The 25,464-nt window shown below is 38.9% G+C and overlaps 1 protein-coding gene across 6 annotated transcripts in view; it reads left to right on the top strand.

Moving 5' to 3' along the window:
- LOC131435732 (solute carrier family 12 member 4) overlaps positions 1 to 25,464 on the top strand; it is a 652,550-nt gene that overhangs the window by 105,154 nt on the left and 521,932 nt on the right. For 2 of the 6 annotated variants that reach the window (XM_058603898.1, XM_058603895.1), the window contains exon 1: positions 18,113 to 18,394. The exons of 2 other annotated variants lie outside the window; for them this stretch is intronic. The gene's annotated coding sequence lies outside the window, so the exon portion shown is untranslated. Of the gene's footprint in view, positions 1 to 18,082; positions 18,395 to 18,629; positions 18,774 to 25,464 lie in introns of those variants that run through there. 2 more of the 6 variants (XM_058603896.1, XM_058603897.1) reach the window with 2 other exon arrangements.

Here is a 25,464-nt window from a genome sequence, read left to right as displayed (position 1 = left end):
TTTGCTCCAATGTTAGATATAGCAGTTTAAAAATGATCTGTTTTTGAACTAGTTTTGCTCATAACTTCGGTTTAGAAAACGCTACCTGAATGCGCTAGTCATCAAAATATTGGTTTCAACAAACTCTAAAAGATATTCAAAGACACCAAAAACGAGAAGTGAAAAATAAGAAAGCTAGAGCAAAAAATCTGATTTTTTTAGGAACACCCTCTGCTCTATTAAAATAGCTGTAACACTAAAACCGTTAGAGATACTACAATAGTGTTTTCGGCAAAGTTGCTTGATATAAGTTTTCCTACAATTTTCCCGAAGGGTGCAGTCCTCTATCTCAACACATACGGAAAATAATTTCTGGATCATTCTAATAATAAGAACCACCCTAATACCATATGCTTCAAAATATGGCTTATCTTTCAGTGATAATTTGTTCTGAAGACATCATAGCTCTAAAGTATAAGGCTAAGCCACAAATGTTTTTGTCCCCCTAAAATGTGGATCCAGACCACTGTGCATTGGTTCGGATTAGCTTGATACGGTTGGGTGAAATCTTAATAGGGCTTTTGTATCGATAGACATCTCATTAGTAGACTCGCCGTATTATTCTACCGATTACTCGACTTTCAATCAAAGAATTGTGATACAATTGAATGTCTTTGCTTCGGCTGAAAAATAGTTCGAAAATTGTTCAATACTGCTGTTATAGCGACGTGAAAACTCCAAGCGAATGCACCTATTTTCAAATTACCCTTAGGGTCAATCAATCGAACAGACACAGCAGATCGTATTCTAGCTAAGGGTTTCCGTATTTGAAACGACTACTGGAGCTATCACCCTATGTTACATCCGTCCTAAACTAAAGAATTTAGTTCAAATAGGAGATTTACAATTACACTGAGGTCTCTTTTTACGCGGGGGATACGTATCGCGTAATAAAATCGCGCAAAAAATGCGTAACTTCGGATATCTTAGAATTCCATGAATTGTTGAGATATGGTGTTATTTCAAAAATACTTTTTTTAAACGACTTTAGGACTTTGAGACCGCGTAACTTTGGAAATTCGCGTTGTAAAAAAATTGAAGAAATTGTTTATTGATGCCACATGTCATAAAAATGCATGAAACGTCCAGATCTGGTGGAATCTAAAAAAATTGAATTTAGAGAATTTAAGACCGCTTAACAAATGTCTGGAATGTTCAGATCTGGTGTATTCTAAAAAATGGAAAAAATGACTGGAAGTATTTGAGATCGTGTAACTTCGAAAATTCGCGTAAAAAACCGCATAACTAATGAATTATTTTATGCCCATTTTTTACGCCAAATGTCTTCGTTATGCATGGAACGTTCAGATATGGTGTAATCTCGTTTTTGCCTTTCTCATATAGAAAGGCTATACAATCACTGCAAAAACCGACTTTTGAATCGAGGCCGATTATCATATACCATTCGACTCAGCTCGTTGAGCTGAGCAAATGTGTGTGTGTGCGTGTGTGTGTCTGTGGGTGGGTGTGTTTGTGTGTGTGTGTGACAAATATTGTAACTCACTTTTCTAGGAGATGGCTAAACCGATTTTCACAAACATAGATTCGAAAGAAAGATCTCACGGTTCCATACAATGTTCCTTAATTTCATTTGGATCCGAAGTCCGGTTTCGGAATCACAGGGTGATATGCACCAAAAATGTTGAAAATTATGCATTAAAAATGTGAAAATAATGTCACTCACTTATCTCGGAGATGGCAAAATCGATTTTCACAAACTTAGATTCAAATGAAAGGTCTCACGGTTCCATACTATGTTCCTGAAATTCATTTGAATCCGACTTCCGGTTATGGAATTACAGGATGATATGCAGCAAATATGTGAAAATAATGTCACTCACTTTTCTCGGAGATGGTTAAACCGATCTTATAAGTTTAGATTCAAAAGAAAGGTCTCACGGTCCCATACAAAGTTCCTGAATTTCATTTGGATCTTACTTCCGATTATGGAATTACAGGATGATATGCAGCAAAAATGTGAAAATAATGTCACTCACTTTTCTCTGAGATGGCTAAACCGATTTTCACAAACGTAGATTCAAAAGAAAGGTCTCACGGTCCCATACAATGTTCCTGAATTTCATTTGGATCCAACTTCCGATTCCGGAATTACAGGGTGATATGCACCATTAATGTTGATGGAGCTTGTCTGAAAGAACATCAATGGAAACTGAATCAAATGCTCCTTTAATGTTTAGAAATACAGCTGCCATGTGTTGTTTTTGAGCAAAGGGAATTTGGATGTCAGACGAAAGTAATGACAGGCAATCATTCGTCCCTTTTATTTCTACGGAAGCCAAACTGAGTACTGACAACAAACCGTTCGTCTCGACCCAAGTGTCGAAACGTCGAAGAATAATTTTTTCGAACAATTTTCTGATAACATTGAAATGGGTCTATATGAGTTGTGATGGGAAGCTGGTTTCCACGGCTTGTAAATGGCGATAACTTTCACTTGCCTCCAGTCAGGTGGAACAATATTTCGCTCAAGAAACTTGTTGAACAATTCCAAAAAACGTCTTTTTACGAGATCGGGTAGATTCTTCACCAAGTTGAATTTAATTCTGTACAACCCAGGAGCGTTATTGTTACAAGACATGAGTGCTATGGAAAATTCCATCATTGAAAAGGGGATATCAATGGAACCATTCTTTAGAGAAGACTCCCTAATAATGATAGGCGTAGGAACAGAATCTGGGCAAACTTTATTCGCAAAATCAAATATCCGTCGGTTTGAGTATTCCTCACTCTCATTTCCCACGTTACGATTGCTCATTCGTCTGGCCGGGTTCCAAAGTGTGCTCATTGAGATTTCTCTTGATGAACCTTCGACAAAATGTCTCCAATAGCTACGTTTCTTGGCCCGAAGTATGCTTTTGTACTTGATTTCTAAAACCAAGAATTTTTCAAAATTTTGAGGAGTTCCTCTTCCTCTTTCTAAAAACGCCTTGAAAGCATTTTGTTTCGCGTGTTTAGCATCTGAGCACTCTTTGTCTCACCAAGGGTTTGGAGGCCTTCTGTTGGTCGATGGACCAAGAAATTGTTTGGTTTGGGATTGTTCTGTGGCCTCCAGAATCGTACAAACGAGGAAGTCATATTGTTCAATGATCGCTACCGTGTAAATCAGGAAATGTTTTCCAGGTGCAATCTAGTCGAACTGAAGTCGAGCAAAGAGATAAATCTAATGCACTTGGACGTGCAGGAGGTCTTGGAATCCGTGTCATGCTACCCATATTTAATACTGTCATGTTGAAATTGTCGCAAATATTATATATTAACAATGACCTGTTATCATTTTAAACGAAACCCCACATCATTCGGTGCGAATTGAAATCTCCCAGAATCAGTCGTGGAGCAGGTAGGGCTTCGACCATTTCATTAAGCTGTCGTTGTCCAACTTGAGCTCTTGGAGGAATATATATACCGAAGCAATTCAAATGTCCTTTCCTTTAAAGTTTATTTGACAAGCAACAACTTTTATACTAGATTTCGAAGGAATGTTTAATCTCTAATAGGAATAACGTTTCTTAATTCCTAAAAGCACTCCGCCATACGGGGAGTCTCTATCGAGACGTATAATGTTAAAGTCATTAAAATTTAAGGCTATGTTTGATGTAAGCCATGTTTCACACAAAGCAAATACATCACATTTTTGACTATGCAACAAAATTTCAAATAAATCAAGTTTTGGCATGATGCTTCGACAATTCCACTGCAGGACAGTGATTGAAGCATTTGCGGCAGATGATATATTATCCATCAAATGATACAAAACCTGACAGAATTGGCCATTGAGCTGATAACTGCTTCAAAAAAGTTCTAGTTATAGGGAGGAATGCCATTATGATGGTTTCTAGAGGTTTAGAAATATTGAATGCTGCGAAAATCCATTCTAAAATTTCTGAAAACTGCAGTAATCCTGTTGGTGAATGTAAAACGGAGTCTTTTCTTGTGCTAGTTCCTGGATTGGTATGTGAATTTGACAAACCAGGAGGCACAGTTTTTTGTTTTAAATTTAGCTTTTTAGACCAGGATCTTTTTTGAAGGTGTGATTTTAGGTGTCGTTTTTGGTAAATTTTGAGGGGGGGACTTCACTATTTTCATCAGAGTCAGATTCCTCTGGCTCTAGATTTGAAAAACCGTTTTCTGTTTCGAGTGGGGGGACATCAATAATTGTTTTAAGCATTTCTGCATGTGTGCGCTTAGACCGTGCTTTTAAAGAAAGCTTAATTTTGTCTTTACGCAACATAAATGCAGCGCATACTGAGCGATCATGAGGACTCTCCCCACAATAAACACATTTTTCAATATCTTTATAGCAAAGATTATCCTTATTTGGCCCTTGATAACTGGTACGAAAAGCCGAACAGGAAGACGAATTTTATCGATATAGAAATGGCTAGGGAACGCAGATCCGGCAAATGTTACTCGAAACGAATCTGAGGGACGATAAGACTTATTTCCATCGACAATAGTTGCTGAGTACAATTGATTGCACTCGAGTATCTTAACTCCCTCAAGCATGGAGTTTTTGAAAAGACCAACTCCATTTTTAAGTAAATCATCGGCTGTCAGACTTGCTTCAGTCACAACACCGTCAATTTCCACCTCCTTCGATGGATTGTAAACTCGATATTCAATAACAAATAATTTTCAGGTTACAATTCCGTTTGCCTGCTTCAAATCGTTAACAACAACTCGAATTTTATCTCTATTAACTGTAGAGATTTGTACAACTTCGGAGAAATGTGATGTCAAATCCTTTGTAATTTGCATCAAATTTAATGCTTTTTCTTTGCGTCGAAAATAGACTATTCATGGCCCCCTCTGGATAATGTTCAGCTCCTGGAGTATTTCAGCTCTTACTAGTATCCGGAATCGGATTCGGATGATCTTCCATGAGATCATCTATTACATTAACTGTTTTTTTGTTGTAAATTAATAATATCAAAATGAAAACTTAGGTATAGTAAAATTTCAGTTATAAGAGAAATAAAAAACTTAAATTAAATTTACCTTGTTGCTGTTGTCTCTGTTCCTCTGTCGTAAAGAACGACGTGAAGCTCATCCAACGATTTCCAATTGGCAGTCTTTCGGTATCGTTTTCTACTATCTCAGTTGCTCTGCCGTCGTTGTGGTCACCACTGAACTTGGTGTAATGCCTGTAACTGACCCCAGGTACAGTGCTGTTGCTCTTGGTGGCAATCAAATATGATCCCTGCAGTGTAGCACCACGCGATATGTATCGTCTCATTCGATCCTACGCAGCGTACAAATTCTGGTACCTGGTAGATCAGCACTTAGCCTTAGCACCTCTGTGGCTTTGCATCCCTTCGTCTGCGCACCTTTATGCGCTCGCACTTCTGTGTCCCTAAACCTCTGTGCGTATGAACGGGATGGGCTAAGTTGCTAGCTTTCCAGTCGGGAAACGCCCCAAATATTGCGTTTGCGATTAGCACCAGCAGTTTTAACTACCTGTAGCCGTCAACTCACGAGCCAGTATAATCGAAACACAACCTCTTCGCTTGAATGGTTTTTACTGAATGATTTCCTTTGTAATGTCCACGGTTATTTTCCGCTGATGATCTCAAGCTATTCCAAATAATTCGAAGCAACTAGGATACCGTTTTCTTCAACACCAACTTGAAATTTTTTCAATGTGGTGTAAGATAAATCGAACGGCTATGAACATTGACTAAAACCAAGCCAAATTAAAGTCTAACTCGCTATTCAGCATCCCGTTCATTCCCAATTCCTAGCTAGAAACGTTCATTTACAAATCTCATTTTATATCCCCATAGCTTAGGGGGTGTGTTCTGATGAACTAGTAGATGTGTCACAAAGTCAGTGGAACAATATGCAACCTGCATCGACTATGCAGCACGTGGTGCATGTGACCGGAGTACTTAGCAAACAGGAGAAGGCGATGCTTGCCCGAGAATCGTAATCCTTTGAAGCCTCGGTCGCCCTCGCCCTGGTCCTGTCAGGTAAAGTTTCGGTGCACTATATTTTCCACCGGTGAAAAGCGAAAGCCACACACACAAACTCCTTGGGGGGTCAACACAGCGGTAGCTCAAACTGTTGAAGTGGCCACTTCGTGGTTGGTTCGCTATTGAAGGGGATTTTACTGCCGATGGACTGCATGATACAGGGTACGTTTGTTCCTTTTGCTGTTGGCATATTTGCTCAGCCAGCTGACATGGTTGGTATACCAGAATAATTCGACGAAAACTCGCGTAGTTCATAGTTTGGTTGGTGGGCACTTAAAAACGTTTACGACACCGATTCCCGCTTTTACCGGGCCTACTGCTTATGCCAATTCCATAGCTTTATAATAATAATAAACATTCCTATAACTGTGTAGCTCGATAACTGTCGATGGCAAACTAGTCCCAACGGTGCGGCGTGTAGGAAAAAAAGGCGTGGGTGTTGAAGACGAAAATAGTATATTACAACAACGAGCATAGAAAATCGGCGAACGAACGGCACAAAAAGAATAATAGAACAATATTGACTGGCGCTCTCTAGCATGGTGTATATTTCTGTTGGGTAACGCAACAATTGTTCCCGAGAATAAACTTTCAAGGTTTTTAGGTTGTACGGTTGTGGAACCCGAAGACGGTTCTTTCCCATCCCTGGCCGGTTTGTTGCTAGGTGTGCGCGGTTGTGCGGTTAGCCTGGGCCTGGTACGAATGGCAAACGCGATTACGAGCTTAACAAACACTTCAATGGAAAATATATCACATTTTCCGAGTAGCCTGCAGGGCTGACGCTTGATGCGTCTCTTATACCGACTAGAACGTCGGTATAATAATGTATGTGTTTTCTGATTATCCCCAATCCACCTCCGGAAACCCGTTATATGTACACTTCAAAGTGAATTGAGTAGACACATTTTTTTAATGGTGATTATCAATCAAAAGCATTTTCCCACTTTCCTCGGTCAACGTATGCAAAGCTGTCGAGCATCATTAGAAACCGGACCTCGTGTCGGATTCGATTACACAACAATCATTTTGTTGCTTCCTTTAGAATCCGACATGTGAACCGTGCCGGGTTTCATACGGTTGAGAGTTTACAGCGAAAACCGACCCATAAAATCTGCACCTTGGAACCGAAAATTGTGGAATAAAACAATAGAACATAACTGAAATCAGATTCCCCGTCGATGACGAACGCCGTAGAACAAGATGATACGACTCGTCTGCTCAACATTGTCCAGCGTGCTGGATGACGGAAAACTAGCATCTACTAGGATCTACGCGAGACATCGGGGGGGTTCCGCTTTTAGTGGGTGACGAACCGTGAGCAAGGATTCGGCGGCCACCATAGGAACATAGCATCAGAGTCTGAGTGCGATGGAACCGAACTGACGGCCCAAGCCAGATTGAGCACACGAAGTAAATAGCAACAAACACCAGCTCAGCAGCGTTGGTTGATTGCTCGTTTGCTTGCTTGCTTTGTTGAGTATTAATGAAACTGTGGGCTGAAGGCTTTCGACGGTATGAATGAATCCATGAATTCATCTACAGATTGTTTTTTAGGTGCGAAATTGTGGATGCATATTGAATCAATTTAAGATTTACTACTCCGGCAAAAAAAATTCAAACAATAACACGTCAGCCAATTAGTTTCCGGTTTGACCGACAGATGGCGTCACTGATTAAAAATTTCTCTAACGTTCAATAGAGAAATCTTTCCGATGTCATCTGCAAAAATAAAAAAAAATCGTGTTTGTGCTTTCAGTGACGCTACTTTTTCAAAATACATAAGGAGTGTATCGAAAAGTAGTTAGCAACATTGATTATTGAATAAAAAAGTGAAAAAACATATTTTGACATTAGTTTCCGATATATTGTAGAAAATTACATTTTTATGCATTTCACAGATTATATTGTAGAAAATCCTAGTTTTTGTGAAACGCTCGCAATTTGGACTTGACATTCTTCATTAAATTCTGCACAGTTACTTTTGTGACTTTCCTGGTGGCAGCTGACAAGTTTTTTTAACTCCTCCATGTTTTGGGACACTGTACCTTCCTTCTGAAAGTGCCACTTGACAATTGCCCAATACCTTTCAATTTGCCGAAGATCCAGGCAGTTCGGTGCGTTGATGTCCTTTTCCACGAATTATACATTATTTTTTGACCACCACTGTAGAACGGAGTTGGCGTAGTGGGCTGAAGCCAAATCCAGTCAGAATAAAGATGGAGCCTTATGCTTTCTGTACAGTGGCAGCATTATCTTCTTCTAACATTCTTCCTCGTACACCTTGGCGTTAATTGTGCCCTTCGTGGAGAAAATCGACGACCGCAAACCACAGGTATAAATAGCTTGCCAGACCAACACCTTCTGCCCAAACTTTTCCATCGCCACCGTGGTGTCACCGTCGTCCAGGTACACCGATTTCGTATAATATTGCGGTCTGGGCAGCGTTCGAGTGTCTTCCTTGGCGTAGGTTTCGTCGTCGATCAGGATGCGTCCGTCTTTATTCTGTAGAATCCGGTTATACAGTTTTCGCGCTCTTGTTTTGGCCTGAACTTGCTGTCCCAGGGACTTTTTCGGCACCTTCTGTTTCTTGTACGTTTTCAGGGAATTCCGAACTTTGATCCGTTAAATCATCCCGAATTTTCTTTCGCGTTTCCAGATCAATTCGACTCATCATTGAAACGATAAACCGTATCGAAATCAATCGATTGCGCAGCTGTTATTGACATGTAAACAAACATGTCACCGCAAAACACGCTGCAAAAAATTAAGAGATTTCAGAGTAATAACTGTTTGAATGTTGCTAACTACTTATCGATACACTCCTTAAGAATTAATTACATTTTCTTTATATTTTCTTATAGAATATTATGTGAAATTTTCAAGCGTTTCGAAGCAAAACTCAGCAAGTTATGGGTCTCATACTGCTCATACAGCAAGTCTTCGCTTATCTCATACTGCGAGGAAGTAAGAGCTCGGTGCACAGGCCCAAAACTTCTGCTTCGATTGACCATAAAACTTGACAAATAAATTTTGAAATGTTTCATTATAACAAAATGCAAAAGAAAAAATATGATTTTTTGAAAATGTTAGACCCTATGGGCTCCTAAAGTAATAAATTGTTTCCATTTATTTTATTGACAAAACACTTTAAACGCGTTTTTCTCGAAAGCAGGTTTTAAAAGTCCGTGTCCATCGTCATTCATAAACTACTGTCCCAATTTTTTTTTCAAATTTTGCACACACTTTTTACTTGTAAAATACCACTAGATCCCATCGTTTTCGTTGTTTGTTACTTTGGGGAGATTTTAAAGCTACAAAAGGAGGACATCTACTCTATCTATGTTGCTTTGATTTCTTGGCTTCTGATTAGTCTGCGCTGAGATACAATGGACACCGCAAATCATGATTTTTAAGAAGCGTTCTCAAAAATATCTCGATACCGACTGATTTCGTGTGATCATCGACGATGCACCACATTATGGTTGTCGAAATTAGAGAAGGTCGGGTAAACGTTTTTTTTTTCAAACCCGAACCCAACCCGTTTTCGATCGAAAATAAAAACTTTTCACCCGTACCCGACCCGAACCCGAGATTAATTTTTCTTCCAAACCCGACCCGAACCCGATAAAAAAATAAATATCTTTACTCGTACTCGACCCGAACCCGAAACCCAACCAAATTTTTTAACCCGATCTCGATCCGTATCCGTTGAAAAGGAAAAAATCAGCACCCGAACCCGACAAAATTTTTTTTTCTCTATCCGAATCCGACAAATACCCGTCGGGTTCGGGTTCGGGTCGGGTTTCGGGTACAAATACCCGAAACCCAACCATCTCTAGCCGACATGAGACTGTTGTTCCGGATAAACGTCTCAAAAGTTAGTTTCATCGTTTTAGAAAATCGAAAAGTTAAGTTACAGGAGATAGTTGACACCGTGAAGATATCAAAAGGAACTATAACATATTCAGGATGAAAAAAAATGGTTGCAAGGCGGGGATCACATTTTCTGACAACTGTTTAGGAATAACTTATCGTCACAGAGTACAGACATTCAAGTAGATACCTCAATGTGTGTAAGATATTCAATGGTTGTTTGACAAAGTGTTCACCAACTAGAAAATCGCCTATAGATGTACATTTAGCAGCCAAGTAATCGCTTTTGGTGCGTAAAAAACGTACGCAACGGTTATTTATAACGAATTTTTCGTTGAAGACTCCACACAGCGTTTTTGAAAAAGTTTGTACTAGCTAGAATGTCCGTTTTCTGTGTTATCGTTATGATGGTTAGATTCTATGAATTGAACTTCGAATTGCTACTGCACCCACCAACTTCGTCAGATTGAACCCCTAGCGACTATTTTCGATTCTCGGGTGGGAAACAGTGATTTATATCGAATGATGCGGTCAACGCTGAGACTGAAGCGTTTCCTGAGGCTAAGGAGAAATCATGGTATAAAAGTAGTATAGACATGTTTAAACGCCGTTGGAAGAATTGTATTGCTTTTCGAGAAAAATACATTGATGAACAAAATAACGTGATACATCACAACTCAGTGCGACCTAGATCGACTGAAGCAACATGATGCCGACATTGCAGCATCTCGAGGAAGCGGTGCCGGACGAGAGTGAACTCGACCAGGTTCTTGTTGAGCACTACTGGACTATTGTCAAAGCGGCCATGAACGGAAAGCAATGTCAGCTATATGGAAATAAGTCGCTGGAGGAATTGGTTCGATGGAGAGTGCAGACAAATAATGAACAATAACAAAGCAGTGGATGTAAAGTAGGCGGTTTCTCGGAAGAATGTCATTTCGCCAAAGAAGATTCAATCAGGTAATCGATGAACAAATTCGCATTCGCGTCTCAAAATACAGAGACCATAACCTTGCCTGTCGATATTTTTCTTCGAACGCTTTGATCGGTTTTTAAATGCTGCTATCTGTTCAGCTGACTGTAAAATTAACTCTCGCTTTTAACGATGGATCCATGTTTCATCCATTTCAACATATCGATGTAAACATTCCGATTTTTACGCTGGTACATAGCAAATCTTCTGAATCAGCGATACGTCTTTGTTTTTGATCAGCAGTGAGAAACTTGGCTGACATTTTTGTCATATTCAAGTGCTCATGTTCGCTTTTCGATGGAATAATCTTTTGATACATTTTTGATAACATTTTTGTGCACTCGATTTTCTCAGTGATGGCTGAACCGATTTTCACAAACGTAGTTTCAAATGAAAAGCCTCATAGTTCAATACACAGCTCCTAATTCTTTTTTTTCGAATCCATCTTCCGGTTCCGCTGTGCTCAATTTTTTCTCCGTGATGACTGAACCAATTTTCACAAACTTAGATTCAAATGAAAGGTTTTTAAATGCCATACACAATTCTTGTCTTTGATCGTGATACGACTACCGGTTCCGAGATACCAAGGTGATGAGTGTAAAACAAATATTTTAAGGGTTTTTTTTATAAATGATCTTGTAAAGAGCTGCAATTTTCATGAACAATATTCATAAATTTCTCTAGTTTGTAGATCTTGTTGACAAATGTTCAAATAATCTCTCTTCAGTTATATCGGTTGTATTGAATAATATGAGAAAGGCATCATCACCTCACTAGGTGGATTAAGGGGGTAGTAAAGGATAATTTGAACCAAAAACACTTTTTTGTAATTTTTTACGATGAAACAGCTTAAGCGAATTTATTCAAACTTAGTTTACATTAGAAAGCATCATTTAAAGAATATTTAGTTAAATTTCCGTATATTAATATTGAAGAATAAGGCGGTAACAGAGCATTTCCCAAAACCTTGTTTGAGAATCACGTTGAGCGGTGAACACGATAACTGCGCGTAGATTTATCTGAAATCAAAAATGTTCTAGAATTTACTTCTAGTATAAATTATTTCTCGCGCCTCCGTCGTTCTCAAGTTATTACTTTGATTTTTTTAACAGTTCGTGACATATTTAAGCAAAAAACGCGATCTTGCGCTAAATTTTCCGCCAATTTTGAGGTGAAAAACTACCATAATATGAAATTAAACAAAATTTCGAAATCGTAGAGGAAGGCATTTTATACCAAGAAAGTATGTTTCAAGTTTGAAAAGAATCAGTCCAGTATAATTTTGTCCACGGACTTCGAAAAATTGGGTTTCAGAAAAAAGCGTTTGAATATTTTCTCTCAAAAAGTGAGCAAAAAAAAATTTCGGTAACTTACACTGAATGTAAACTCAATGTTGTTTCTTGTTAAACTACAAAAAAATGTAAAAAAAAAAACGATTTACCAAAACTGTTTATCCCTTTAATTTCTACTAAATCAAGAAAAACGTGATTCTGTAAGAAATAAACGATTTCCTAAGACCCAAAAGTAAGTTTAGACATTGCACACCAGTGCAAACGTGCAAAGTGTTTTGCAAATAGCACTAACTTTACGTTTGATTAGCGGTATAGGTTGAACCGTTAGAAAGTGTTAGCAGTTCAACTTTAACTGCTAAAGCACTGATGATTCGAAAACGAAACATGTGAACAAGTGAAATTAATAATGTGATATACGTGTAATTTTATTATAAAGACTGTCCCAGAAAGTATGGACGCAACCAAAAACCGCTACCATTTCGCAATGGTTCAGAATCTGTCAATTTTTATGGCTGCGTCCTGTTTTTTACACTCTTCTCTAACCACTTGTACAGTTGTTTATTCGTTTGCATTGGTTTATTTCGAAATGCGTGGACTATCAGCGGAACAACGTCGAAAAATTGTGTACAAATGGTGCACAGAACGCGGCCTGCCATTGAGAAAGATAGCAAAAATTGGAAGTAAGGAGTAAGTGAAAAAGCCGTGCGAAATGCAATCAGGAAGTTCGGTGAGGATAACACCTTTGAGGATAAACCGAAAACGGGTCAATAGAAAAGGTCCTGCTAACCCTCAGTTGGATAAACGTATACTGAAGGTTCGCGTTCGAGCTAAAGAAGGAGGTTTCAGTTTGGGATGTGGCCAAAAAAGTGGGCACTTCGAAGTCAAATGTTCTTCCTGCTAAAGAACGTTTGAATCTTCAAACCTATAAGAAGCAGAAACAACCAAAACGTAGTCCGAAACAAGAAGCATCGATCAGACCGAGGGTTCGACAGTGGTACAATACGATTCTTGCTGGAAATTTGAACTGCATAATCATGGACGACGAAACCTACGTGAAACTCGATTAAAAATCCTTGCCGGGACCACAATATTATACGGTGCAAGAAGGGCAAGTGTTAAACCAGTCTGAGACATCGATTGAAGTCGAAAAATTTGGTAAGAAAAAAGGTAAGAAACTAAGGTCTGGCGAGCAATTTGTAGCTGCGGTAAGATTTCGAAACCCTTCATCGCCACTGCTTCGATGAACAGCGAAATATACATCAAGGAATGTTTACAAAAACGAATTCTATCCATGATTCGAAGCCACAAGGATCCTGTTGTTTTATGGCCAGATTGTGCTTCTTGCCACTACTCGAAATCAACGGTAGAATGGTATACTACCAAAAATGTCACTTTCATCCCAAAAGACATGAATCCACCAAATTGCCCACAACTTCGACCAATTTCGGAATTTTGAGCATTAACGAAGGCACATCTTAGGAAACATGTCTCGGCAGCCGAAACCATTTAACAGTTCGAAAAAGATTGGAAAAAAGTGTCAAAACTTGTCACCAAGAAGTCTGTACGGAATTTAATGAGGAACGTTCGCAAGAAGGTGCGCCAGCTAGTGTACAATGGCTAAGTAGCAAATGTTGAGAATAATATTCTGTTGTTATAGTCTAATATTATCAGTATATCGAATAAAATTTGAATATCTAACACTTGTGAATTATTTACAGCGAAATCAAAGTGCGTCCATACTTTCTGGGACAGTCTTTAAGATCAAAGCTGATGTGCTTGCTAAAGTCAACAGCTTTATGCACTATGTGCAGCACCAAAACATTCAGTACAATATACCCTCGTGTAGGTGGAGGATGATGCTGTCTGTGACCATAATCGTCCTCTACCACTAACGATTTGTATACTCTAGAGGCACCATGACGCAGTACGGAGAGATTCCTTTCCATCTAATTTTTCCCCAGTATCCTCAATAGCGTACATTGGATACGTATGCGTTTAACGATGCCTCTATACCATCATATGTGATCATTGGCACAAGAATTCCACGCAAATCACTTGTAACTTAAGACCATCAGCTGGGTACATGTCAATGTTGTCAAAAACCCTGTTCACTATGGTAAGCCTTGCGAGAAGCTGACCATGAAAACGCCTACACCCAAGGAAAGCGGTACTTTCTTTGCAACGACCACAATATCTCCGAAACCGAGCTTTCTCATCAACGATCCCATCATCTGCATCCAATGAACAATAAGGTACGTCTTCTCCATCTATCCTGACGCATAAAAAAATAAATAAGCTAATTGGATTGAATACAGATCACGCATTCAAAATCATGTGAATCAAGAAATTTGTTTTGGAAAATTCCGCTGACATGTATAGTTTAATAGATCACTTGAATCATTACATAATTGAAGCTAGGAATTTTTCAGTACTCGAAGCTCGAACTAAATTCAATTCTAGTATCATCGATAACAATCTTCATCTGCTGATTCATTTGAAGAATGTTCGTCGACGACAATATCAACGTACTCGTGATCTTGCTGTGAAATCTATAGTTAAGGGCTTACAAAACAAATTAAACCATTTTCTAAACCTTTCTGGAAACTGTCTAAGATTCTTAAGAAACCTTTGAAATCAATTTCTGTTCTCAAGGAAGGAATTCAAATACTTAAGTATAAGAAGTGTATCGAAAATAAACTATCCACATACATTTGTCCTGTACGCATGTATTTGTGATGGTTTTTCATGCTCAGATCACAGCATACTGTGCGTTTGGCTGTCAGTTTTCGTTTGTTTACTTGTTTGTGCGGTTGAAATTCTGCGTTTTCAAAATGTCGTGTATTGAAAAGGAAGTGAAAATTAAGATTCTGGACACAAAGCTAAGTGAGAAAGGTATTACTATGCGAAAATTGGCGAAGCGATTTGGAATTCATCATGCCAGTGTTTACATTATCATTGATAAGTTTGAGGAACACTATTCTTTGGATGAGCTACCAGGAAGAGGCAGGAAACCCGGTTCTTCCAACCCGAAACTGGACCAGAAAGTGGTATCTCTAATTATGATGAACAAATCAATGTCAATACGTGATTTGGCCAAAAAAGCAGGAACGAGTGTCGGAATGATCCAGTGTATCAAGAAGCGAAATAACCTGAATACCTACAAGTAGCAGAATATCTCGAAACAAAGTGTAGAACAGAAGAAGCGAGCAGCAACAAGGGCTCGGAAATTGTATACGCGTCTTTGGCAGTGTCCGGATGCATGCGTTTTGATGGACGATGAGACTTATATAAAAGAGGACTTAAAAACCCTTCCAGGTCCACAATATTTTACTGTCGTCGTTGGGGAGGATGTGAGCGATGCGGACAGGTCGGTCGGTCGAAAGATATTGGTATGACAATCAATATGTTCCTGTGGTTTGAAGTCAACCACTTTTTACACTACCGGAACTATAAATGCAGAAATCTATGGATCTGAGTGTCTACAGAAGAGATTGCGGCCTTTATATAAAAAGCAAAGTACAACTCCATTTAGCGTCGGCTCACTACGCCAAAACCACTCTCAATTGGCTTGCAGAAAAGGGTATACATTTCATTGAGTAAAATATCAAACCACAAAATTGCCCTCAGCTTCGACCCATCGGACGTTACTGGGCAATCGTGAAGAGGATCTTCAAGAAGACTGGTTAGACAGCTGGGAACATGCAGGAGTTCAAAAAAATTTGGTCTCAAGCGTCAAAAAAATACGATGCAACACTTTTCCGGAACTTGACGAAGAGCGTTTGATCAAAAGTTCGAAAATTTGTGAAGGAATAACTTAAATTTCATCCTGTTTTCATTATACTCATGTTTAACCTCGTACATTAAAGGATCAATTTTTAGTTTGAAGAAATATCGTTTTTTATCATAATTTGAAAGAAAAATTTGTGGATAGCTTATTTTCGATACACTCCTTATAAGTTACTTTCCCCCATTACAAGTAGTTTTACATTTTTCATGTGTACAACAGGTTTGAAATCTTAAATCTTAACAATTCGAATTTAATTGTTCTTGCAATAAACAATATCTGAAAAAGTAAAATAAAAAGAGCCGCATGAAAAGACGGAGATACGGGAGCGGGTCATATCGCCGAAAGTCGTTTCGCAGGATAGGTCATTTCGCGGAAGGTCGTTTCGCCGAAAGGGTAATTTCGCCGAAAAGGTCATCTCCTGCATGTTATGTCTCCTGTATAACTGATGTGGCGCAGCCACATAACCGAAGCCAAGACGTCAGCTCAGTCGGCCGCCTACCCGCCGTCGGAAGCGGTGGCTTCTTGCATACCCGATCAGATGCACATAACTAAATCATAACACAAGTATATCAACAGTTGATATGTATAACAATTTGTGTTATTTCGAGATATTTAACAAATGAAAACTGTTGAAAGTTAAAACCTTTGAAAACAATATGTATAATAACAAAATCAGTTATGATGTTTTATTTTCATTTGCAAGACTCATGACAACGTTCATTATTAGAAAAAATGAGTTCTTCCGTTGCTTTATATCGAACAATAATGATCAAAATTTCAAAAAACTAAAGGAAGAAATCAGATCACTAAATAAATTATTCATATAATAAAAAATTCATTCAACAATTTTGAATTGAAACGATGCCAAAAGTTGGCTGTGATATAGTTTTTCTGTGTTAAATTTGCTATCTAATTTATTACAACTATTGTTATAAATTCCTTCTTTCGGACTTCTGTATTTATATCAAATTCAATAATAGTTGTGATACAAACGTTTCAAAATCTGTTACGATTTTGTTACCGCTAGAGTCTTTTTTGTTATAATTTTTGTTATTTTAACAGCTTACCAGCAAGAAATATTTCAAAATTTGTTACAAAATATTTCTGAAATAAATTACTCCATTTGTTATAATTCTGTTATTTCCATCTGATCGGGTACAAACCTGTAACCGCCTCGTTTGCACGGTCTACTCAAAGCTAGGTTTCTTTGCTTTAGTTAGGTTAGTTAGACAGCACATGAACCAAAACGATGTGGCGTAGCCGCATTAGATATTTTTTCATTTTCACTTAATAAACGGAAAATACCACCTACATTTGCCTCGTAGATACACCTACGCAATTGCTTTGATGCTTAGTAGCTAATAGTCAACAAGTTTTCTTGGGAACTACTTTCTGAGGTTCATGAATCAATCTTTATTCAAAGTTCAATAATTAAAATCAATTCTAATTACGATTTCTAAACGATTCAGGATGACCCTTTCGGCGACATGGCTTTCGTCGAAATGGCATTCGACGAAGTGATCCGTTCGGCGAAATGTCATTCGGCGAAACGGCTTTCGGCAAAATGGCTTTCGGCGAAATGACCTTGATCCGGAGATACCATAGGAAAAGCCCTTAACGATGTTTCCAGCAGCAATAGCGACGACGAATCAATGACGAGAATAGTAAACCGTCGTGCTCTCTTTAGTTTTGCTTTTAATGTGAATAATTTTTCACGCAAATTCTAAATGGTAAGCCGTCGTCCGAAAACTTGAGGGTGCCGAGTTGTGTCAAAAAAAAAATGAAGTTTATAAAATAGGTTGACAGTGAATAAAATTATTCACCCTGCCGTTCCGAAGCAATTCTATCTAAAAATTTCTGGAACTGAACTTCCGCCAAACCAGAACCAATCAAGCAAAGCTTGATAATTAAAACTGTCTACCTGGACGCTCTCACGCACAGCCCACTGTCGGCACTGGCGCACCGCTCGCCAGTACGGAGAGCACAGACGCACAGGTGGCTGGTTTGGATTGGGGATGGCTTCGTCGTCGTCGTCGTCGTCGTCGTCCTCATCGTCATAGTCGTCGTCATCGTCGGCGGAAGCCAACAATTTTGCCATTGAAACAAAACGGGAGGCAAGTGAGCTTGATGGTTGTTCGGGTACCAGCAGTCTGCTTTTCGTCCTGTTGCTGTCGTGTGCCGTATTCCGCCGTGCCGTGTCCGACTGTATCGTATAGTGGTTCCGGAGCGGGCCGTGTCGGTTCCCTAGCGTGATATCGCTATCTAGGTGAAGATCCCATCGTCACGGAACGCCGAGGTGTCGGTGCCGAGTGAGATCGCGCGCTGGAATAGTGCGGGATCATTGTGCGTTGTCGTCACCCATCGCGAACAGTGCGACACGTGTGCTACGTGGCGCACACTTCACTTGGCGTGTTAATTGATATTGAAGCTGCCGAAGGAAGTGAGAATTCAATTTATCTGTTTCCTCCGAATCGACAGTTTATTCATGCTGGAAAGGCCAGCACAAACCAGTGCGAGTGTCGTGATGTTGACGTTCACCGAATCGAATTCAACCGATTGAAATGGTGCTGCATGAAAACAGTGCTGCTGATGCTTGGATGGCTTTCGTGTGCGGCGAAGAGTAGTAACCTGACCTGATTTTTCCATTGTCGGGAAAATGTAATTGTTCCCTTCATATTCGTTTCATCCCCTTGCCGAGGAACACAGCCACCAGCCAGCAGCTGGCAGTGGTCGGCAAACCACAATCGCCCGCTGTGAATGGAACACTTTACACTGGGACGATATTAGCATCGGAACAGTGTGTCATCCCGTCGAACGGAGTAAGAGCGGGTGGGGGTGATTGCATCTCCTGTGCATCAACGTTTGCCGGAGAAACTTTGCGACATTACTGTGTTGGGGTTCGTGCAACGGCTCTAACACTCGGACACGATTGAGATAACAGCGATAGCCACATCGATAATGACAACTCAGGATTGGATTTAATTACGGTCTGCTTGTTTTTTTTTGTGTTCTGTGTGGGTGAAACTACAGGAGTGCATCGTTAATTGAAAACATCCCCGAAGCGTTCATGAGAAACCGACAATCTTACGGTTGTTTATTTTCCTCTTTTGTTACGGATATGATAATGGTATCCGTCTTCTGCAACAAAACTAGAACATTCCGGTCTATTCTATTTTGTTTTCAACAAGTACAACTTATTTCCATCTCTATTTTTGCGTCTATATTGAGAGATTGCAAAATGTTATTAGGATTTATCGCTAATACGCTTCAACGAGAAATGAAAAGCTAAAGGCGATCAACAATCGATTGACAACCTCGGACTAGGACTCTCGTTTAGTAAATGGAAAGATGAACTGTTCTATTTACTATCTCTTGTCTCATGTTCTTCGTCCATTTCCAGCTAGTCAACAAATATTGAAACAGCACGGAACCCTAATTAGGAACATTGCAATTCTACACTCGACCGACCATACCGTATCAACATCTTCAGGCTTGTTTACTTCCTAACCTTCCATAGTTTGTGTAATTTTTTTTATCGGGGTTAGGTTCCTTAATACAGGCAACATCGTCAGAGCCTTTTCTCACTGGCATAATCCCGTGATGATACTTGCTAGCTGTTCTGGCTCTACTAGACGGTGATGTCATCATCATTGGGGTTTCCGAGTTTGAAAACATTGTTAATGACTGTATCGTAGTATTCTTCATTATTTAGAATAAATTAATCATCTGATGCGATTGTGCAAACGAAACGACTTAACGACCTTCCTACATAAGAGTAAGAACAAACAACCTCTTGTTTCAAGTTTGACATACGTGTCCTTGATACAACTCATCTAAACGTATTAAATTTGGATTTGACTCGTCTCATCTCATCTCACCGAGTTCTTCTTCAATGGGAGTAGAATAAGATTCACTTTTTACACACTTTCGATGTCTAAATCATTGATTAAGTACTAAGATTGAGCACAACTATACAAAAAAAATTTGCAGCAGGTAATGTCAGGGACATAACCGCGAGATTGGCGTAGGACTGCTGTTGACAATGGGGCAGATCACTTTAGAAATGCACATTTATTTCGGTACATTGCTGTGCTAAGAAATCATCCATTTCGAAAAAAATCTCATTAGTTCGTTGCAAAATGCTTTGGATTCAGAAAAAACCGAATGTTACCATTTATCCGACTTTCAAAACAGTTGATAATTATTTCAAACAAATCAGTAACTTTCGTGTGGTGAACGGCGCAAAAAGTAAATCTGCCATCTGTTGTGTGCCCTTTCCTACAACGCTAACGTACCACACCGAGTGCAAACGCTTGGCATACATTCAGATGGCAGCCATAGTGAAGTAAGACGGTGTAGGTATGTATTAGTGACAACACTTATTGTGATTGAGATTCGTTTTTAAAAAATCGAAACAATGAATATGGAGAAGAATTCTTGAAAATATTTTTCTTTGATTTTGAAATCAACAAAGTTTGTTTATTTGTTTGCTAGTGTAACCTACAGAATAAAACAGTTGGACCATCTCTAAGAAAACGACGTGAGTTCCACTAGTGAGGGAGTTTTCGAAACCGACTTAATCGAAATATTCATATTAAATAATTAATCAACTAAATTTAGAAAATTTTATACGACGTTGGCACCGTACTTTAATCGAAGGCTTCAAATTTATCAATTAATTAAATTTAAATTAATTAATCGAAGGCTTATCATCATGTAATTCGGCCGGAACCAGCAGTCGTATACGACCAAAACACAGCAGGACCTTCCGATTGAGCTTATGTTCGTGAAAATCGGCCAAGCTATCTCTGAAAAAAAGTGAGTTAGTTTCAGTTTTCAGTATATTACCACTATATCCGGTGCTTTCAGAATAGGAAACTGAGAACCAGGATAGCCAAAATCGGTTTGTTTGGCCTTCTGGACTAGTTTTGAGTCCTGGTTAAAAATTTTTACGCTATAAAATGTAAACTATCGAACCAATCCAGATCGGGGCTCGAACATATGACAATGTTAACATATCATATGACAATGTTAACATATGAACATATGACAATGTTAACATATGTAACTGTTTTTGAATGAAATTCAGCTTTTTTGGCACCAGCCGAGAAGCGACGCGTTTCAAACCCAAAACATCAGTTAAAATGTGTTCGGCTGATCCATAAGAGATGGCCAACAACACAGCAATCTCTCTAATCAGTACAGAACGATTTTGCAACACGATTTGCTTCGCCGATTCAATGTTTTCTTCAGTAACAGATGATGCGGCCAGGGATCTCATCATGATCCAAGCTTGTACGACCACCTTTGAAGCGTTTATACCACTCGTATGCCTGTGTTTTTCCTATACACGATTCACCAAAGGACTTTTCTAACATTTTTAACGTTCCCGAACACTTAAATCCATTTGCAACACAAAATTTGATGCACGCACGTTGTTCTAAATTTTCATCCATTATAAAAATCGCCACACGAAAATTTTTCAACTTCTTTGTATAGACGTCAAACAAAAACTAATCGTACGATATGCGTCAAAATTTGACAGAATGTGTATAAAAGTGTTGCCAACGTTGAGAGAATAAAAGTTTACCGATTGGACAAGCGCAGGAATTTTAAAATGAAAATTCCGGTTCTTTTTTTATCATAAGGAATATAGATGCTCCAGGAAGTAATTTTCCTGTTTCTGTTCAGTAAAATAAAGAAAATGGATCATTTTTTCTACCGTTTCATAGAATGCCCCCCATTCAGTGACGATATCAAATTTTCAACACTCATCACCATGTAATTCCGAAACGGATCCGGATGAAATTCAAGAATTTTGTATGAGACCACAAGACCAAGTTCATTTGAACCCAAGTTTGTAAAAATCGTTCCGAGAAAAGTTCTATTTTCGGAAGCAGGATAGCCGGAATCAATTTTGTTGGATGTAAATTGATAATGACTTCCGATCGGAATAGTTTTGAGCCCAGTTTAGATTTTTTTTTCAAAGTTTTTCGCTTTGTCGCTTTAAGTAATCTTTCTTTTGAACCTAAGTACGTAAAAATTGGCCCGGACATCTCTGGAAGAGGGAGGAAGTGTTTTTAAATTTAAATATATAAATATTTCCATTTTGTACCGGAATTACCATAGTTCAATAATTCCGGAACCGAATCCGGATGGAAATCATAAATTTTGTATGAGACCTTTTGTTTGAGTGTAAATCGAATCAGCCATCTCCGAGAAAAGTGATAGTGAGTTATCTAGAGATTTGTGCTTTGCCGTAGCTTTTCATCATTTTCCTGATGGAAAGAAAAGGATAAAAACAATTGTGAAGTGGGTGAGGGGGAAAAACCTGTTTTAATCCACCTTGTGGTGTAATGATGCCTTTCTCATATCAATCATACTATCATATATAATAATGTGGTTTTCCTCAAAATAATTTTCTTCGATTCTTAAAAGAATAATTGAAATCGTTTTGTTTGACCGTCTACTAATAAAAACTATCAATTGGAGAAGATTTTAGGTCAATTAGAAAATTTTTCACGGTTTTCACCCTTTTCAGTGATGGTATAAAATTTTTTACACACTTTTCCGGATCCGGAAGTCGGATCCGAATGAAATTCAGGAATTACGTATGGGACCAATGGACCTTTCATTTGAACCTAAGTTTGTGAAAATCGGTCGTGCCATCTATGAGAAAAGTTAGAACATTTATTTTCATTTTTTTGCACATTTTTCCCCATAACTCCGGAACCGGAAGTCGGATCCAAATAATATCCAGGAATTTTGTATGGGACCACTAGGCTTTTCATTTGAATCTAAGTTTGTGAAAATCGGTTCAGCCATATCCGAGAAAAGTTAGTGCAAAAAACGTTACATACACACATACGCACATACACACACCGGCATTTTGCGTACTCGACGAACTGAGTCGAATGGTTTCTATATGAGAAAGGCAAAAACTGTTCTGCATCCCCGGAAGGATGCTGAACGATCTGAAGGTGCAAATTTAATAAAACCCCCAACTCCTGAGAGGATTTAGAAATTTTACAAATGCGACACCATTCTGCATTCTCGGGAGAATGCAAAACGATTTGCAATATGTATAAGCAGACGTAAATTCGGCACCTCATAAAGGATGACAAACAAACTGCTGAAACCTTCTAGGGTAGAAACAGAAAGAATTCATTCACTACAGATAGAACGATGAACCCCTCTGACTATTGCTTCTTACCAGAATGGGTTAGAAACGATATCCGTCAATTTTAACTCACCATACACAGATTCAACGATGTATGAGGAACCAAAAACCCGGGTACGTAGTTGCGTCAATGCGGGACAGTAGCATATCAGATGTTATGAAGTGTGCAACCGCACTTACATAAATCACAATAATAATTCTCAGCACGCTGAATAGTAGCCATGGGATAGTTGGGTTTGCAAAATCAAGCCAAAGTTCTGAAAAGAATCTTGCAATGATGCTTGGAAAAATGCAATTGACATTTTGACATTTTCAAGTTCAAATCTGGTAAAAATGCTGTTGTCTGAACGCGTTTGCAAGCTGCTCCAGTAGCTGGAATGTTTGGATGCAACCCAAGAACGAATCCTGTGCTTTATCCAACTAGTTGACAGTAATCAAGTTGGATCTTTCATTCGTGGTACTAGCCTACTCGCCCACTGGATAATTGATGACTGATAATTTCCAGCATCAGAATTTTCAACGGCGTATGAAATCCCAACTGCATCATCCATCTTATGAGGTCCTGTCTCGGAGGATGAAGATGCAACAGCTACATCATTCCGCATTTGAAACTCGGATACTTGAGTGAAATATGTACATAGTCATCTCAACAAGCCTTACCGAAAACTTTTTGCTTTACAGAACCGGCAAACGACCCGTAAAGTGTTTAAGTGTTTGAGAAAGATAAGAAAGATTATGTAGGATATCACACTTCGCTTGGTAACGCTTGGTAACGTTTTAGCTCCACTGGAATTCATATAATATGAAGAATATGAAGCCAACACTCGGCGAAGATCAGTTATACGGCAAATATGCCGAAAAATAGACATATTTTCTGTCCATGCCATGTCCAACTGTGACACGGAGTTTTAAACTCCGCAAGGGCAAAGCCCAAAAATGTTCCGTTTACGACTGCCTTTTACTTTACTATGCGTGCTAAATATCGTAGAGAATTCCACAATTTGGTCCTTCTGAAAGGTAGAAATAAATACTGTACAGCATCTTGATAGTTCCTTTCAATGAAATATGCAAATCCGAAATGAGATAATCAACGCCAAAAATCGTTTAATATTCTAGTAGTGAAAAGGGGGTAAGTTTCACAATTCACATAATCGATTATTATCACTTCGAATTCGAAAGTATAAAGAAATCGTGTCAGTTTTATTCGTATTCACGACATCCAGTTATAACTCTGACATTACACACCCGTACTTTTTTTAGGCTCCTGCAGTCATTCAGTCATTGGCACGGAAAAATACCTTGACTTGCGAGCTCCCGTTTTAGTGGGCTTTTACGACATGGAACAGGAAACTAGTGGAACAATTCTTGGTTGAAATAATTTCCCCGGATGCCATACGGCTTACCTGTTTGGTGGACTTATACCACCGAGACAGGTGAACCGTAATGTTAGTTAAGTTTAGAACCACTACCGACACTACACCGCTATCTAGGCTGCTCATAAAGAGCAGTTGACATTGTTGAAAAATCACTGGACAAAATAATACTCTTGGTTGCTCTATCAAAATTATTTTTTTAAACTGTTTTTGTCAACTTATAACGGAATAGGTGATACACTTCTATTTAGTGGTGGTTTAGTGACTTAGAGTACACGGAGATCTCCTACATCCGAAAAGTGCAATGACATTATGCACATTTTCATTTCCAGCAGTGAATATAACTAAGGAGTGTATTGAAAATAAGCTATCCACAAATTTTTCTTTCAAATTATGACTTCAAACCACAAGAACATATTGCTTGCTATACCAGTACCTTTCGACCGAATTTCTCCACTTGAATCGACCTGTCCGCATCGCTCACATCCTCCCCAACGACGACAGTAAAGTATTGTGGACCTGGAAGGGTTTTTGAGTCCTCCTTTACATAATTCTCATCGTCCATCAAAACGCATGCATCTGGACACTGCAAAAGAAGCGAATACAATTTCCGGGCCCCTGTTGCTGCTCGCTTCTTCTGTTCTACACTTTGTTTCGAGATTTTCGGCTTCTTGTAGGTCTTCAGGTGATTTCGCCTCTTGATACGCTGGATCATTCCGACACTCGTTTCTGCTTTTCTGGCCAAATCACGTATTGACATTGATTTGTTCTTCATGATTAGAGATACCACTTTCTAGTCCAGTTTCGGGTTGGAAGAACCGGGTTTTCTGTCTCTTCCTGGTAGCTCATCCAAAGAATAATCCCAAACTTATTAATGATGGTTTTAACACTGGCATGATGAATTCCAAACCGCTTCGCCAATTTTCGCATAGTAATACCTTTTTCACTTAGCCATGT

Source organism: Malaya genurostris, chromosome 3 (genome assembly GCF_030247185.1).
Source record: "Malaya genurostris strain Urasoe2022 chromosome 3, Malgen_1.1, whole genome shotgun sequence".
Lineage (NCBI taxonomy): Eukaryota > Metazoa > Arthropoda > Insecta > Diptera > Culicidae > Malaya > Malaya genurostris.
Note: the sequence above shows the minus strand (reverse complement) of the source record. Positions and strands in the feature narration are given on the sequence as shown.